Source organism: Gallinula chloropus, assembly GCF_964237585.1.
Source record: "Gallinula chloropus genome assembly, chromosome: 20".
Lineage (NCBI taxonomy): Eukaryota > Metazoa > Chordata > Aves > Gruiformes > Rallidae > Gallinula > Gallinula chloropus.
Window position 1 is genome coordinate 3,035,051 of NC_140105.1, and position 16,126 is coordinate 3,051,176.

The window sequence follows — 16,126 nt, forward strand, 5'->3', positions numbered from 1 at the left end:
GCATGGGTTTGTTTAGGAACTGCTCTGGGAAGCATGCAAGGTGGAAGAGATTGGTCTAAGTTCACACAGCAAGTCAGAGGATCAAAACCTGGGAATGCTCAGCTCCCACCACTCATACATAGCTCCCTTTCTCTGGCAAGAGCCACCAGAAGGAACCAGCTTCAGAAGAACAAAGGTTTGGAGCCAGGAGTGGTTTCTCTTACTGCCTGCAGGGCTGTTTCCCACCAAAACTCGTAGCCACAGACCCTGCTGTAGTAGTAGGATCATGCACGTCCCCAAAGCTGCAAACACTCATTCCCCAGAGGAATTTCAAGGCAGTTTCAAATGCCAAAGCAGGTGAGGGGACGAAGTGCAGCAATACCAGCCTTTAGCCCACCTAGGCTCCCCCATGCTCAGAAGCAGGAATACAGAAAAACTTTCAGACCCGAGCTGCAGTTTCTTCCTTCCCATTTTTGGGGGTTCACTTATGCTGGCTCTCACTACTGAGCCTGGTTCCAGAAGAGTCAAGCCTTTGGCTCCCCACTACACTGCATTTCTGAGATTGCTCATGGCAACAGTCTGCATCAAAGCACAGATGTCCTTTGAAAAGCACCAGAATGCAAAACATCCCCATAGGCTGCCTTTATCACCTCTCCTGGGCTCTGGAACACACTGGGTAAGTCAAGAGAGAGCATCACAAGCTACAACCTTTTCCTTTCAGCTCCGATATCTTTGTGGCATCTGCAACCCATGTTCAGTCCTCCCTTGTTCCTACAGTCAAATCAGAAGGGGGACAAGACAGTTGTGCTCTTAAATACCCCTAAACTAGCATTAAAAACCAACCTTGTGAGTTCACAGGTGCTCCAGTGGGAATGAATCAGCCAGATTTCCTTAACCTGCAACCCAGGCAATTAGAAGGGGGTGTTTTTTGCTTGTACACAGTGAAACAGTAGAAGCAGTCAAGCACAACTATTGAACTGTGATGCTCTTTCCAAGGCTAAACCACACCGATTTCTACATAATGATGACTCTTCCATTCATTGAAGCTCATTCATCCCACACAGCAGCACTGGGAATAGCTGTAAATCTTGGTACCTCTCCAGAGATGACCACACTTACAAAAGAGCATGCCCAAGTGAAAGGATATGGTATTTTTCCACTTTCTCTTAGGATTCCTTTCTGGCTCATCCCTTCCAGGACCACATTTCAACAAATCCAAGAATTTCTGACACTGCAATAGCTCATTTTCTAGCCCTGCTCTCAGGTTCCCTTCGAGGGTTTCATGACAACCCCTGTCCTCCTGGTTTTCCTTCTCAAGTTTCAGGAATTTTGAATGGAGGTGTTGAAATGCACAACTTTTGGAAGAGGGTGGAGGGGAAGAAAGCAGAGAGCTTTCTGCTCCACCATTCCACTTCATTCAGAGACACTTTGCAAGAGATAATGAATGTTGAGTATCAGTAAGCCTGTGTAATCCAGCCACCCACTACCAGGCTGCTTAGCACAAATTTGGCTATGTTTTTCCCCTTGCCAAACTGTTCCTGCAGCAGACCCCTTACTTGGCAGAAAGGCTGCTGCTATTCTGGCTGTGGAACACATTTCAGGGGAACACTTCGTTCCACTGTGTCAAATTCATTCTTAGCAAACTCTTCCTCCCTGCTCGTGGCACCCCATGCTCCAGAAAAAGCCACCGACGCCAGAGCAGCCTCATCCCATCCATTGTCCAACTCCATTGCCAGCACCTCTTGTTGGGAGGCTTGAACAAGGGTCAGAGTCCCATGGAGGGAAGGAGCAATCCTGAAATAACTCATCCCAGCAGGCAGCACAGTGCTCTGCACAGGACTCATCTCCTGTGGAAGGGCAGGAGCCACAGCTAGAGGTTGACCTCCAGCCCAAATCTGGGTTTCTTTGCAAAGTCATGTTGCCTTTCTTGTGCCTCAGTTCTCTCTGCACATACCACACAAAATCAAAATTCCTGTGAAAGAGTCTGCTGGGCAGAATTAAAGTGGAGTTCCTTCTCCTTGCCCCCCTCTTCCCAGCTCATCAGGCCTGGAGACTGCTACAGCAACCTACTCACCTCCTTGCCCAAGTGCTCATCATCTCCAACAAGACACAGGGACTGAAAAGGCAGTGGGGGGTGTTTTGAACCCACAGCTTCTAAAGGACCAGGGCCAGGATGTGCCATAGGATTGTTTGGCTTTGGGGGGAGGGGGTGTGGTTGGTTAAGTTTGTGAGAAGCACCCACCTCCTTCCACCTAGGACTCAGTGAAGTTGCCCATTATTGCTGAAACAAAGCTCGGAGACAACAGCTTAAATACCTAAACACCACATCATGTTGTAGACCTTTAAAACATCCAGAAAAGTACCATTACAGACACTGCTCCCAAACTCAGAGCTCTTTCAGGAGACAAAAAACCTGCGTGTAAGTGGAAGAAACAGATGTGTGTTGCCACAGAAAGGAGAAACACAACCTGTAATGTTATGGGTGCTTATACCTGGCTTTGCCTTAAAGCCATTAACCTTTTTGCAGCTTGCTTTGTGGCTGAGCACTTTCTATTCCACGTGATGCCCTTCTGAATAGAAAAGCACTCTCAACTGAATTTAGCCTAATGAGAGGAGACAGTGACAACATCTAACATCATCCATTCACCTTTTAGAAAAACCCAGCATAAGTACATCCCCATACTCACTAATTTGCTTCAAGTTCATCCTCTGCAGAGAATTTAATCCCAGGCCAGGAGCCTTGGCTTCGGTGGGTTTATATTGTGCTCTGCTGCTCTCTGGGAAGCAGTTTGAGATCCACCAACAGCTCCCACCTGAGAGCCATGGGACAGTAATTAACTCTGGATTAACATCAGCTGCAGTTACAAACGAACAAGTGGGGCAAAGGTTAAAGACTCCACAGCAATTCCCCAGATACATCCTCACAGGGGCTGCCTTAAAGTAATGCACAGCAATTAATACACATAACGAGCTGGCAGAATCTGCTACAGAATGATGCTTTGATGGGAGACAGGGGGACACTGCTGGCAGGGAGACACCTGCCTGCTCAAAGCCCATCAAAACACAACTATTTTACTACATCATCACTACATTTGCTGAGCCAGCCTGACGTCTCTAAGCCAAAAAACCTACTGAGGATGCAGAATTCTGTTTGGCTTTACAGTGGTCAACTATTTAACCCCCCCATCTTTGCTGCATCTGTATCATCCAGGTGAACGTTACACTTGTTGCTCCTGAATCCACCATCCAGAGTGGGGTTTGTTCAGGGCTCTTTTTTTTTCCCCTTGTTAATATACACCAATAAATCTTGCCATGAGGAATAGGAACTTTTTATTTCTCTGTTGAGAAATAGCATGATTGGGAAAGAAAAATAACAACATCAAACAGAACATCTTGCCTTCCTATTCCTAATTATTAAGGGGGGGGGGGGGGAAGAGATGCAGCAACTTGAAAGGAAGCACAGAGCCATTCTGGCAAACAAACATCTTGACTTGAAAAATTAGAATAATTACTAGCACTCTCTTACCTTGTTGATGAAGTCTCAAGTGAGCTTCAGACCTAAATTGTCCTATAAATGCAGCACAGCTTGAGCTCAGGGAAGCATCTTAGGAAAACACTTTGAGAAGTGCTTGAACTTAGTTTCCTTACCCATCACTGGAGGTGATTTGGGTTGATTGGTCTCTGAATGAAACAAAATGAACTGAAATCCATTTAAGGTATCACCAGCTCCAGTAATTAAAGATCCTGAAAATCAGTGAGTGTGATTCCTCAAAGTGAGGATGAATAAAATAAGAGTGGGAAGTAAAACTAGTATCAGGATGGCTCTAGTGTCTGGAACCCTTACATGGTGTAACAAGTGACTACAGAAATTACAGGCACTTAAACTAAAGCACAAATTGATATATTCTTAATTAGTTTCAGCCCAGTCCTGGGTTGTGTGGCAACTGGGGGCATTTCCAATGAAAGCAAATGCATCAGGGCTTAGTAGCTGCTGAAATTACATGAAAGAAGTATTAAAATGTCAGAGACAACAGAAGCTGCAGGAAAACTCTTAATTCTGTCAGTAACCTTTGACTTGGGAACTCATAGAAGTTGCATAGGAAAGATTTTTTTTTTACATTATTTCTTAATTAATGAGAAAAAATAAAAAAGAAAGAAAAGGGAGAATAATCAGGCAACCCAGCACAGGGACCCCCATGCTGGCTGTCTGCAGGACTCAGCCCAGGGAAGCTCTGGCTGAAGCCTGGGGTTAACCACATCTCTGATGGGCATCATCAGCTGTCATCCCTGCACACAGCAGACAGCCAAGGGGGGTGGGGATGCTCCTCTCCAGGGGGGTTGCAGCTGTTTATGGACAAGTGCTGAAGGCAGGGATTTGGGACTCCCAGATTAGGAGACAGACACTGGAGGTGAATGTGCCCCAGGAGCCACAGACTCTTTTTGGGAGCTCTTGGGGCAGACACTAATGTTACCCCAGACCTTGCTTCCCCATTCCTAACTGCACAGCATGCCAGCTCTTAATTACATCCCTCATCACTCCTGCTCTTCCTCCTTGTGCCCTGGTCCCCAGTACCTCAGCTGGCTTTACCCTTTTTTTTGGGGGGGAGGGAGGTGCGACATCAGATGAGCACCAAGAGCCCAACACTGCAGATGCTCCTGGGCTGACTGGGGGAAGACTGCAGGAGTCCCAGCTCTAGTCCTGTCCTAGCCTTGGTGCAGGCAAAGCCTTCCTGGTGTGTGATGGAGGTGCCCAATGTGGTGGAGCCCAGCATGAGCAAGCAGGCACAGGAGCAGGGATGCACATCCCAGACTGCAGGGATCCTGGCCAAATCCTGCATGGTCAAAACACCCCTTTGGTTAACCTGTTTATTCATGGAGGAAATGGCTTCCAAGGACAACCCAATCAAAAGCAAAACACCCAGGATGGGAAAAGTCTGGAAAAGATCTGATGGGAAGTGCCAAGCTGTCTCAACCATCTCACCTCCACCTGTAGCTACATTCCTTTCTGCATCTCCACTTCCACAAGTGTGTCATCCCCCTGCCCTCTGCTACCCCAGACATCCTTAGGCACAGGATGACACGTGCTGCCCTCAGTCCTCAGCGAGCACAGCCACTGCTGTAAGGTGACCAGTGACATCTTCATCTCCACCTCAGTGCCCTGCTGCACGCTACAAGCCTTTGGGATTGCTGATTGTCAGCTTGCAGCAGGCAGCAGCCAGCATCTTCACCTATTTCAGCTCAAACTTGTGTGTCCCCCCCAGGCCTAGAGCACAACTCTCAACTCACAGCAGAAACTTCCACCAGAGACACAGTGCACAACAGCCTGTTTGCCTCTCTGGCAGCAGAAACTTTGAATACCTCTTAAATCAGAAGCATCAAATGCTCTCAGCTCCATGTGGACTTTGATTCACTTCCACAGAGCTCCTGAAGCCTCCAGTCAAAGCCATGCAAGATACCCTGCCAGAGCCAGAAAGCTTCAAACTCCACAAAGAAAGACAAGTGGCTCTCAGCAGCGTGTCTGGATTGCCTGGATGGATAGAGCATGAGTAAACCCCTCTACCTTGCAGGGTAAAACTCAATGACTTGGTCCATATTCTGCTGGGTGAGCCGTGTGCCAGCGCAGGGTGAACAGCTGGAAGCATTAATGTGCAGTAGTGTTAAAGGAGTCAAATACATTCTAATGACTGTCACTCAGTCGGCAGGGGCTGTGTAAGATGAATAAAGAGCACATTAAGTCTGTTCTAAATAATTGGCACTCTGTTTATATAGGACTAGGGTTGCATATTAAACCACACCTGATTGATGCTTCAGAAGCAATGAGTATTTACTACATCTGTGATAGCTGTATAGGTTCAAACCTCATTTTTTAAAATGATTAATTGGTATTTAATTAGCATGTATTACCGTGCTAGTTACATACATCCTAGTTGGGAATGCAAATATAATTCTAATAATTACATAACTAGCTATGCTTTCAAGAGCCTAATACATAATGCAGCACAGGCAGCTTCCCTTGCCAGAGAAAAACAGCATGGAAAACATTTGGAAAAAATGGCTGAAATCCCCCTGGATTTGGGTTTAAATAACAAACTCTTAGGCTTTCTAGTGCTCAAGGGCAAAATTTATGTGCCCCAGCCACTCTCAAGCCCTGCTACACAACCCCACAAGCACTCCTGTCCCTGTGGCACGTGCAAGACCACATAAGGCCCTACACCAAGCTGATCCCTTCAGGATCCAAGGTGGGATCCCTCATCCCAGTGCTCCTGTTGGCAGTTTTCAGGTGAGCACCTGCAGCCTGGGGCAGGTCAGACCATCCAGCCCACCTGGCTCAGATGCTCCCTAAGACTCTTTGCCATTCCCCTCGCTCCCCTCTGGGTCCTCATAACGGCAGCGTGAAGCTAAGGGGTGGGATCCTGCAGCAGATCTAGCTGTGACAGCAAATCACAAGGGGTTTCACAGATGACTAGCCTGAGCAGTGTGAACTACCACAAGTAGTAAGCTTCCCTGTCATCCACAGCTGCTTTTTCAGCTGCTTTCTGTAATACATACCTGAACCCCCACCCATGTGGAGGTTGTCTTATGAGCCTGAGCGCAGAACAGGGAGCTGGGAGTTGCACAGGGATGCTGGAAGGATGAGCTCTGCATTGGTTTACAGTTTGGACCCTCAGAACTGTTTTGGTGCTTAAATCCCAGGGATGTTCAATCAAATGTATGATCCTACACCTCTAAGTCCTTTAAAAAATAAGATACAGTATTTTAAAAGCACATTAGGCAGCTTGGAAAGACTTTTATACTGGCACCCTTCCTAGAAGCAATGAAATTGCCTATTTGAGGACCATCAGAGGGGCTGGAGGCAGCTCTTCCCTTCACAGAGATATGCCTTTGTCACACTGGTTGTAGAGCAGCTACTTCTTTCAAATGCTCAATCAATATGTGAGGTTTGAGGTGTGTGTTTGAATCTCAGCCCAGCAGCACTGTGACACCTCAAGGACTGCACAGAGGTGTCACCTTCAAACAATGTGCTAGGACAAGTGCCAAACACCAGCCAGCATCCCTGCACTTCTCTGGGAGACAACTGCACTTAGAGTCTCCTTCCCTAGTTCAAAGTGGCAGTGGAGAGAACATTCATCATTTTACCAGTATCTAAGAAAAGTCCTCGAATCCCACCCCGAATCACAGGGAACCTGCCAGACACTCTCCTCAACTCCACGCTACAAACAGGGAGACACTTCTGAACAGGCTCAGAAGGGGCAGGGAGCTCTCTGTGTCTCTCATCAGAAGACTACAAGAACAATTTCCACTCCTTGGGCCAAAGACATACAGCCTCCTCTCCATCCACTCACTGTTAGGTGTGAGCTTGCAGCTCTGCAAGAGGAAGCGGGTACCCCAGCCACTGTCCTCAGTGCACCCCAGAGCATCCTCCAGCTGCCAGCAGTGGGGGCTGCATTTGTCAGCCTGACAAAAACAACCCCAAGCTGTGGCTTTTTCTCCGAGTTCAATGACTCCCCACGCAGAGCTTCCTCTCCCCCAGCAATGCTCCTGCAGCCCTTTCTCCAGATCTCTCCGCTCTCCACCAAGAGGAACAAAAAGCCCGAAGCTATTCAGCTGCACTGACCAGCCTTTCCCTCCCCAGCCTCTGCCTGTGAGATGTTTATCTTTCATTTCTCCTGTTGAGCCCAGCGCAGGAAAATCCCACTGAAGACAAATCCCCTCTTTTTTAAACATTAAATTTTAATGGCAGTAGTTTTCAGTCAAAGTGCTGATCACTAACCACAAATAATAAAGCCCTTGGTTTATAAGCAATTGCACTTGTATTGCCTGGTCTTTCTTTTTGTCATGTCTCCCTCTTTATCTTGTAGAGGTTCCTGAAGTGGGTTCAGTCAGTTGCTGCTCAAAAGAACCATTTGATTGTGCTTGTTCGATGCAGCCACACATCTCTGTGTTGTCACTGCCAGAGTGGTCCTGACAGTCATTGCCAAATGGATGCCCAACCATCACGAGAGTAGCAAATCATAGAATCACAGAATCCCAGACTGGTCTGGGTTGGAAGGGACCCCAAGGATCACAGAGCTCCAACCCCCTGCCACAGGCAGGGACACCAACCTCCAGGCCTGGAGCTACACAAGGTTGCCCAGGGCCCCATCCAGCCTGGCCTTGAACACCCCCAGGGACGGGCCATCCACCCCCTCTCTGGGCAGCCTGTTCCAGCCCCTCACCACTCTCTCTGGAAAGAACTTCCCTCTACTATCTGATATAAACCTTCCCTCCTTTAGCTTTAATCCATCCCCCTTGTCCTGCCATTATCTACCCTTTTAAAAAGTTAACTCCCCTCCTGTTCCTCTGCTCCCTTCAGGGACGGGAAGGCTGCAGTGAGGTCCCCCACAACCTTCTCTTCTCCAGGCTGAACCAGCCCAGCTCCCTCAGCCTCTCTCCGTAGGGGAGCTGCTCCAGCCCTCTGAGCATCTCTGTGGCTCCTCTGACCCCTCTCCAACAGTCCCACATCTTTCTTGTGTTGGGGCCCCAGCTCTGGACACAGGACTCCAGCTGGGGCCTCCCGAGGGCAGAGCAGAGAGGGACAATCCCCTCCCCGTCCCTGCTGAACGTACCGATGGAAGGCTGGCAGAAGGTAGAAGAGCTCTTTGCAGCTCCCCACCTGTCACCCAAATGGGAAAAAAAAGAGGTTTTTCCTTATTTTGGCATGGCTGCACAAATGGATCTGACTCTGCAAATACCAGCTTCACCTTGGAGACACGTTCTTCACCTCAACCCCCCAGCCTGGGGAAGCGTGCATCGACAACGCCTCTCCGCTGGAGATGCTGAGACAATAGCAGCACCCAGGACTAGCAACCCCCCACCTTCACCAACCCCAGCTACAGTTTATATTTAAAGGAAGCATTAACATTGCATGTTGTGAGAGCACATGCCTATGAATTATTGCAGACTGTTAAAGCAGAGGCACGAATTCCCATCAGGAAGCAAGGAACAGTTTTGTGGCCATGAAGCTTTGTGGAGTGGGGAATATGCCCACTGCAACGTGAGCTGATCATATGGCCCAGCAGATTTGGATGTTCTCTTTGCCATATGTCACGTACTTCAGAGCTTTTGTGCAAACTGCCAGGAGACAAGAAAAACACACTACTGCAGGGTGGGGGGAATGAAATATTCCATTTTCTAGGCAAACTGTAGGGGCCAGAGTGCTGGACTGTCTTCAGTAATAAAAGTATTAGTGTTTTTACATAAATATGCTGGTCTCATCCCAGGCTGATTAGTAAAGAATTGTAAATGTACCTGGGTATCTGCAGCCTGCAGGGAAGAGCGATGATCCTACTGGTTAGTTCTGAAGTCTTTAGGTTTCTGAGCACTGATTGTCTGATTGCTCACAAGTTCCCATGAAGTTAAGAGATGGGTCCAACCCCACACCCCCCCGCTTCCAATAAACAAACAGATCCCTGTGGTTCCTTTGTCATTGTTCCTCCCCCCGTGCTTCTGTTTCTCCTCATCATCCACCAGCCAGCACGGTGACACGCAGGAGAGTCCCTGGGGAACAACCCTCTCCAGGTCAGCGTGACCGAGGAGCCGGCAGCAGCTGGTGGCACATGGTCACGCCATCATGCTGCTTCTCCAGGCCTGGTGAGAACAGCCCCCCCTGGCCTGGGAGCCCAGCTAGCAGCCCCTGGGGCCCAGGCAGCCCCGTCACAGCACCAGCCCTGGGTGGGAGAATTGTAATTTCAGGAGGGGAAGTAGAGCACATGGTGTAAATCCTCTGTTCCGTTCTGTCAAGGCTTTTAAAATCAAGTTTAACACGGATCTACAGAGAGACAAAGTCTGATCCAAAGGCAATGGAAAAACTGGAACAAAGAGGACTTCGTTGCTCTTACTAAAGCCTGTGTAAGTACCCACCCAGCTGGAGCCTTCACTGGCTGAAATCCCCTTTCAGCAGCAACATCTGACGGTGACAGACTCTGACACATACCCTCGAATAATTAAGCCAGAGAAGCATTCGAATAAAAATATCATAATTGGTTCTCAGCTTCCCCAAAGCACTAAAATCCAGAGGCGAAAGTCAGCTTAGAGAGAAAACTGGCAGCAGGAAGAGCCCCTGCCTGGTGCTGCCAGGATGCTGCATAGTCTCCTTTTCTGCATACAGACCTGCACAAAGCATCTCTCTGAGGAGTTCAGGAGGAAGAAATCTATAGGAGGAGGTAGATAACGAGGAGAGAAATGACTAAGCAGAGGCGAGTGGGACTGAGTCACACACACAGCTATCACCCTCACCCCAGAGCTCTGCCAGGAGGCGAAGCGCTACCGAGAGCTCTCGGCGCTGCTGTGTGATGCTCAGAGAGTGGTTACTGCTGGAAGAGGTTTAAATAATCCACCCTAAAAGGGATGCTGTGCTGCCAACCTCTCAGGCAGAATCACCACTCAGTTCCAACATCCCCAAAGCCAGACCCAGCTCTGGTCTGAACCTCTGCTCAGAGGGAGGGATACACGTCCTTGTTTGGGTTTTAATCACCAGCTTCCTCCAAATCCCATTGGAATCCAAGGAGAAGCTGGCTCAAGTGAGCCCTGACCCAGACACCAAGCACAGAGCACGACTGGGAATTGTTTCTTTGGCAAAAGGAGATTCCCTGGGCTTCCACCCTTTGCTCACATCTGACAAGAATTCTTATATAATTCTTATAAAAACCAAGATGAGAAAACATCCATTTCCCTACTAACCATGAGTAGAGTGGGAGTTCCCCTCCGCACCGTGCAGGATGCACCGTCCCGGCAGCATCCGGCTGCTCACCACCTGCTCCTCTTGAGGTTGCTCCAACAAGATGCAGACCCTTCACCTGAAGGTAAATTCCTCCCTGTGGACAGAGGAACATTGCAGAAGCTGGGAAATAAAGGAGGATTCCCAGTGTCTGAAGGCCTTGGTTAACAAGAGGCTGAGGTGCAGTGGTGAAAGCTTGCCGTAGGCTTTGCATGCACCTTGGAGTTTAGAGTGTAGGAAAGGATGAGCTGCCTTTGGGGGGACATTTGCAAGTACAAATGCTATGGTTTTTTTCATTAGGGGTGTTTAATGGGACTAAAAGCCTCCTTACCTTGAACAAAACCAAATCAAGTACCAAAAGCAGCACTGCACCAAGCCTGTGACTTCCAGAGCTTCTCCAGCTACACAAAAGGTAACTCAGGTTGCCAAACCAAACCACTGCTGTCCCCAGCAATGGCCCCCACCCTCCAGGTCAGATCTCTGCCAGGTGCTTGGCACCATCCCTGCAGTGCACAGGGCTGCACAGATGATGTGCTGCACAGTGACACAGAACCTCTCTGGGAGCCTGTGCTGCCTCCTTTGTACTCAGGTCGGTGGGGAAGGAGAAGGATGTTTCAGTGTCTTTTAGGTGGAGGGAGGCGAAGTTCCAATCTCAGAGAAACAGTGCTTTGAGGTTCCATAGGAAATGAGTTGGGCTTATTAACATCTATTGCTTTCCATGATAAAATGATCTTCCTTCAAATGCTGTAACAGAAGGAGAAGATCTTAAAAACCCTACCAGAGCCCTGGCTGCTCAAAGTCACTCTAAGAGAGCACAATTTACACTCCAGTGCAGAAACCAAGGACAAAGCCTTTGATCTCCTGTCTTTCCTCATGCTCTGCTGTAGCCTCTGCCAGGTGCAATCTTCAGTGGGGAAGATCTCAGGCTTACTGCAGCACTCTGAAGCAGCTCTGACGGCTTTGGCTGTGCAAGAGGTGAGAAGCAGATTTCTCTGGACTCGAATCTACTACGTGGTCGCTTGCAATTACATGGAATTGGACTCAGCAGCCCTGATGGTGCCTCCCAAAGGCAGCCAGAGCACTGCTGGCTTGATTGTCCACAGGTGCAAACCCATGTGGTGCCTCAGAGTGTACGCTGGAGGTGGTGACTCTGCTCCTCACTCCTGGCAGCAGGAAGGAGAGAGCAAAGCACTTGCTCATGCACACTGTGATTAAGAGGTACAGAAGCAAGTCCCTCCTATGTTCCTGATATCTGGGAGGGTTGTTAAAAACCCACTCAATTACATTCCTGAAGTATTGCTGCCTGAAACCTGTTACAAAGGCTTCTTTAGAGATCCTGGAGAGGGTTTGGGCTCTCTCCAGACACTCCTCCAGCACTAGGACACTTGTCCCAAACACCTGAGTGGGGAGAGACAGCTCTAACTTTAAATTGAAGTAGATCTGTAAATTTAAATTTAAGGGCATGTTCACCTGTGTAAGACAGATGTAAACATAAGCATTTAGGACAAGCTTTCAGAAGTGTCATAGAATCACAGAATCCCAGACTGCTCTGGGTTGGGAGGGACCCCAAGGATCACAGAGCTCCAACCCCCTGCCACAGGCAGGGACACCAACCTCCAGCCTGGAGCTACACAAGGTTGCCCAGGGCCCCATCCAACCTGCCCTTGAACACCCCCAGGGATGGGGCACCCACCCCCTCTCTGGGCAGCCTGTTCCAGCCCCTCACCACTCTCTCTGCAAAGAACTTCCCCCTAATACCCAGTTTAAACCTGTCGGATCAGATTTGCTTTAGCTTAGAGCTGTGCAGGTCTGGGGTGCCCGAGCTGAGCTCAGCAGGTTACACTGTGCATGGTCCATGGTTTTAAACAACCCTTTGCACCTGAGCCACCAGTCTGGCACAGAAACAGCTTCACAGACAGGTGGAGACCTTCACATTTACTGCAGAGCGTAAATATCGTTCCAATGAGATGCAGTTGCCAACTGCAGAGAGCACCTACTCGTGTACTTGCAACCTGAGGAAAGGTTCTGTAGGGCACACGCTATTGAGTTAAGCAATGCAGCCAAATCCCTCTCTGGGCATCCCAGGGGATATTATGCTGCAGTTGCTTTCGATACCTCTTTGTCATCCACTTCTACTACAACATTGCATTCCGCTTACAGGCTCTAAACCAACAGATGATGACTTTGAGCCTCTGAGTTTAGGATTAAGAAATTAATGTCTGGATCTCATCTGACAGCACGTGTTGGGGATTTAATAAACCTCACCCTTGGGCTTCACCAGAGCTGCCTCAGCCTCAGCCCTTCTCACATGGATGCCATAGCAAGACCCCTCTGAACTTGGCAAAAGCTGACTACTTTCCTGATGCTTTGCCAAGTGATCAGTCCAGTCTTTTCACTTCCTGCTGAGCAGGAATCCGATGGGAAAAGCAGCAGCCGTGTGGTGACAGGGCACAGGAACATGGCATGAAACAGCAGCACATGCCTGGCCAGCCAGAATTTGGCAGGGGGGTTGGACCCGATGATGTCTTGAGGTCCCTTCCAACTTCTGTGATTCTGTGACCTAAAAGCAATCCCACCCAAAGGCTGGAGATGCCCACCATGGCAGCAATGCACTCAGAGAAGGAGGCAAAGGTGGCATTTCCCATGTTTCCTCCCCTCCACCGCAAAATTCACTCTCAACAACAAATCTCCACCAGGATGGTGCTTCAGGAGGACACCAGTGTGCAGTGCCAGCCCCTAGCAGGGACCCTCTGCTTCCAGCCACTCGCTGCCTCCCTCCTTCCCCACCAGCAGAAGTCTGGAAGCCTTTACAGCTGAATAGAGCAGTGCCAGCCACCTTTCAATTTGCAGAGCCTACAGCTTTCAGCTGCCCACCATATACACACGCTCTGACCCTCCTAACCAAACACCCAGCTATTCACTGAGTAAACCCAGGGGTGTATAAAGAAGACATTGGACGTGGCTACTCAAACAGCCCTCATCATGTTGACTGTTATTATCTACTTCCTGAGCAGCAGATGATTTTTGTTGGGAAATTCTAAAATTAGGCACTAAGCACCTGAAAAAATTTCCAATTCAAAGCAGACAATGAAATGCCCAACGGAGCTGAGGTTCAAGATGGCTGGGAATGTTTTCCTGCATTAGCACAAATGCCTCGTGAGGGGAAATTTTGCACATTAAGTACATTATTAATCATTTTCAAATCAATACTTTTTAGGATATTACAAGAAAAAACACATGGGGATTAACAGATTTTGAGGTACATAAAAGACAATTTGATCCTTGATGACTTGGTTTTGTTACAATATGTCCCTGAGGACTTATTCTGACAGTAATTCAGCACTGAGCTCCATTTGATCTATTTGATTAAAATACATCTTCCAGAAAGGCACTTGCAGTCCTTACTCAGACATCTGGAGAAATGGAAAAATTCACCACTTCTGGGAGCTTGTCACCCACACTGCTGAAAAATGGGTATCTTGTGTACACAGAGAAACGGGAAACATCTCTAGTCCAGACTCCTGTATCCATCCCCTTCCTAATTCTGATTGATCACAGTTGTCATATGCTCCAGGCCCAATTCCCACCAGGCATCGAGGGCTGTGTCAGTTTTTGTGGGTGCAGGAGGCTGGGTGCGTGGCAAGAGCAGAGAATCAGAGGAGACAAGTGCCTCTTGCGCAGGGAACAGGCTTTGCTCTGCTGCCGAACGACTTCAGGCAGGAAACTATTTCTTAAGAGTTTAATAGGAGCAAGTTCCCATGGCTACATGTGAGTGTCCTACATGTTTAAGAAAACAAGTGTCTCGGGGACTCACTAATGCTTAGCAGTGCTCAATTAAATATCCTTCTACTGGAAGGGGAAAAAAAAGGGAAGTAGAAATCTTACTAAACAGATTAAGTATTTCTTAAGGCACGACTCTGCTTCTCTCTTGTGTGACTCCCCAAAACAAATCAGGTAACATGGCAGGCAGCAAAATACCTATTCTGTTCTCTTTTGGCCCTCTGTCCTGGCCAGGAAACAAAACTGCAGGGAGAACAGCTTCAAAACAAAAAGGAGACGGGGCTGCAAAAGTTGCGTGCAACCCAATTCTCAGCGACGATCTATCCCTGCCAAAGCCGGATCTGCTCGGAGCCTGTGGCAGTCAATCCCCTTGCCTGCCATGCAGGCAGGATTTGGCCCCGGTGAAGCATCCGCCTGCATTCCCAGCTGCTGGGTCCAGCTGCCGCAGAGGAATGCAGGGCTGCCGAGGGTGCTGGCATGGGATGGAGTCCAAACTTCCAGTGAAGAGACTAAAAACAACCCCCCTCCACCTCAGCTCCTGGATCTAAACTTTGAGGTGTGATAGCTGAAGCTGATAAAGCAAACCCCTGCCTGACAATAATTCCAAGGGAGATTCTTCTCCCTCAGCAGCATTCGAATCATGTTTGAACCGGCTACTTTATTGAATAGAGCTTTAAGCAGCTGGGGAGCTTTGGGAAGAGACCTGTGCGTTCAGGAGCGGTACAGGGTAGGGAAGCAGGGTTAGATGTGTGTGTGTGTGTGCTCACTCTGCAGCAAATTACAACAGAGGATTCGATACAGTGGTTTTGGAGGGCTGAATCCTGCTCCTACCAGCCAAGAGTTTCACCACTCCGTAGCATGCCACAGAGAACTAGAATTGGGGGGCTGGACCCCATAATCTTTTGAGGTCCCTTCCAACCCCTACGATTCTGTGAGATGACAGTTTGCATAAAGGCACTTTGCAGGGGGATTAAAATAAGCCAATAAACACCTCACAGTCATTTTAGCACTCTGGATGCAAGCAGAAATGTCTGAAGGCATAAAAGCCAGTTAATTCCAACTGGAAATCAAGGGGAGCTGGAGAAGCACAGCACTCCTGCACCCCTGGGAAGCTGCCCGTTGGCTAAGGATTGCCCTAATCTCGGTTTTCTCTAAAATCAGAGGGAAACATAAGGCTCTCTCGCTGGTTTTGCAACTGCCCCCAGACTTCCCATCCCTGTGGAAAAGTTGCCCCTGTAAAACTTCACCCTCTTCAGGTGAATCAGCTGTCACCAAAGCTCACAGAACCACCGCCGCGCTAGTCAGGGTACAGCGCAAAATATTTCCAGGGGAAAACAAAGAGAAAAGAGTGATTTCAGCCCCGGGTTTGCATCCCCCCAGCCCCAGAGCCTGTCCCCGGGTGTGTGTGTGTGTGTGTCCCCCGAGCCGCACCGGGGCTCCCCGGGCTGCCCGCGCAGAGCAGCGGCTCCTCTCGCCAAGGAGAAAAACCCCAATCGCACCGGAGCGCCCGGGAAACTTTTTCGGCAGCTCCCACCGCCCGCATCTGCCCGGCGGCTTGTGAGGGGGTGGGGGCACGGAGAGCCCCGCTTCGCTCCCGGCTCGGGGAGACAC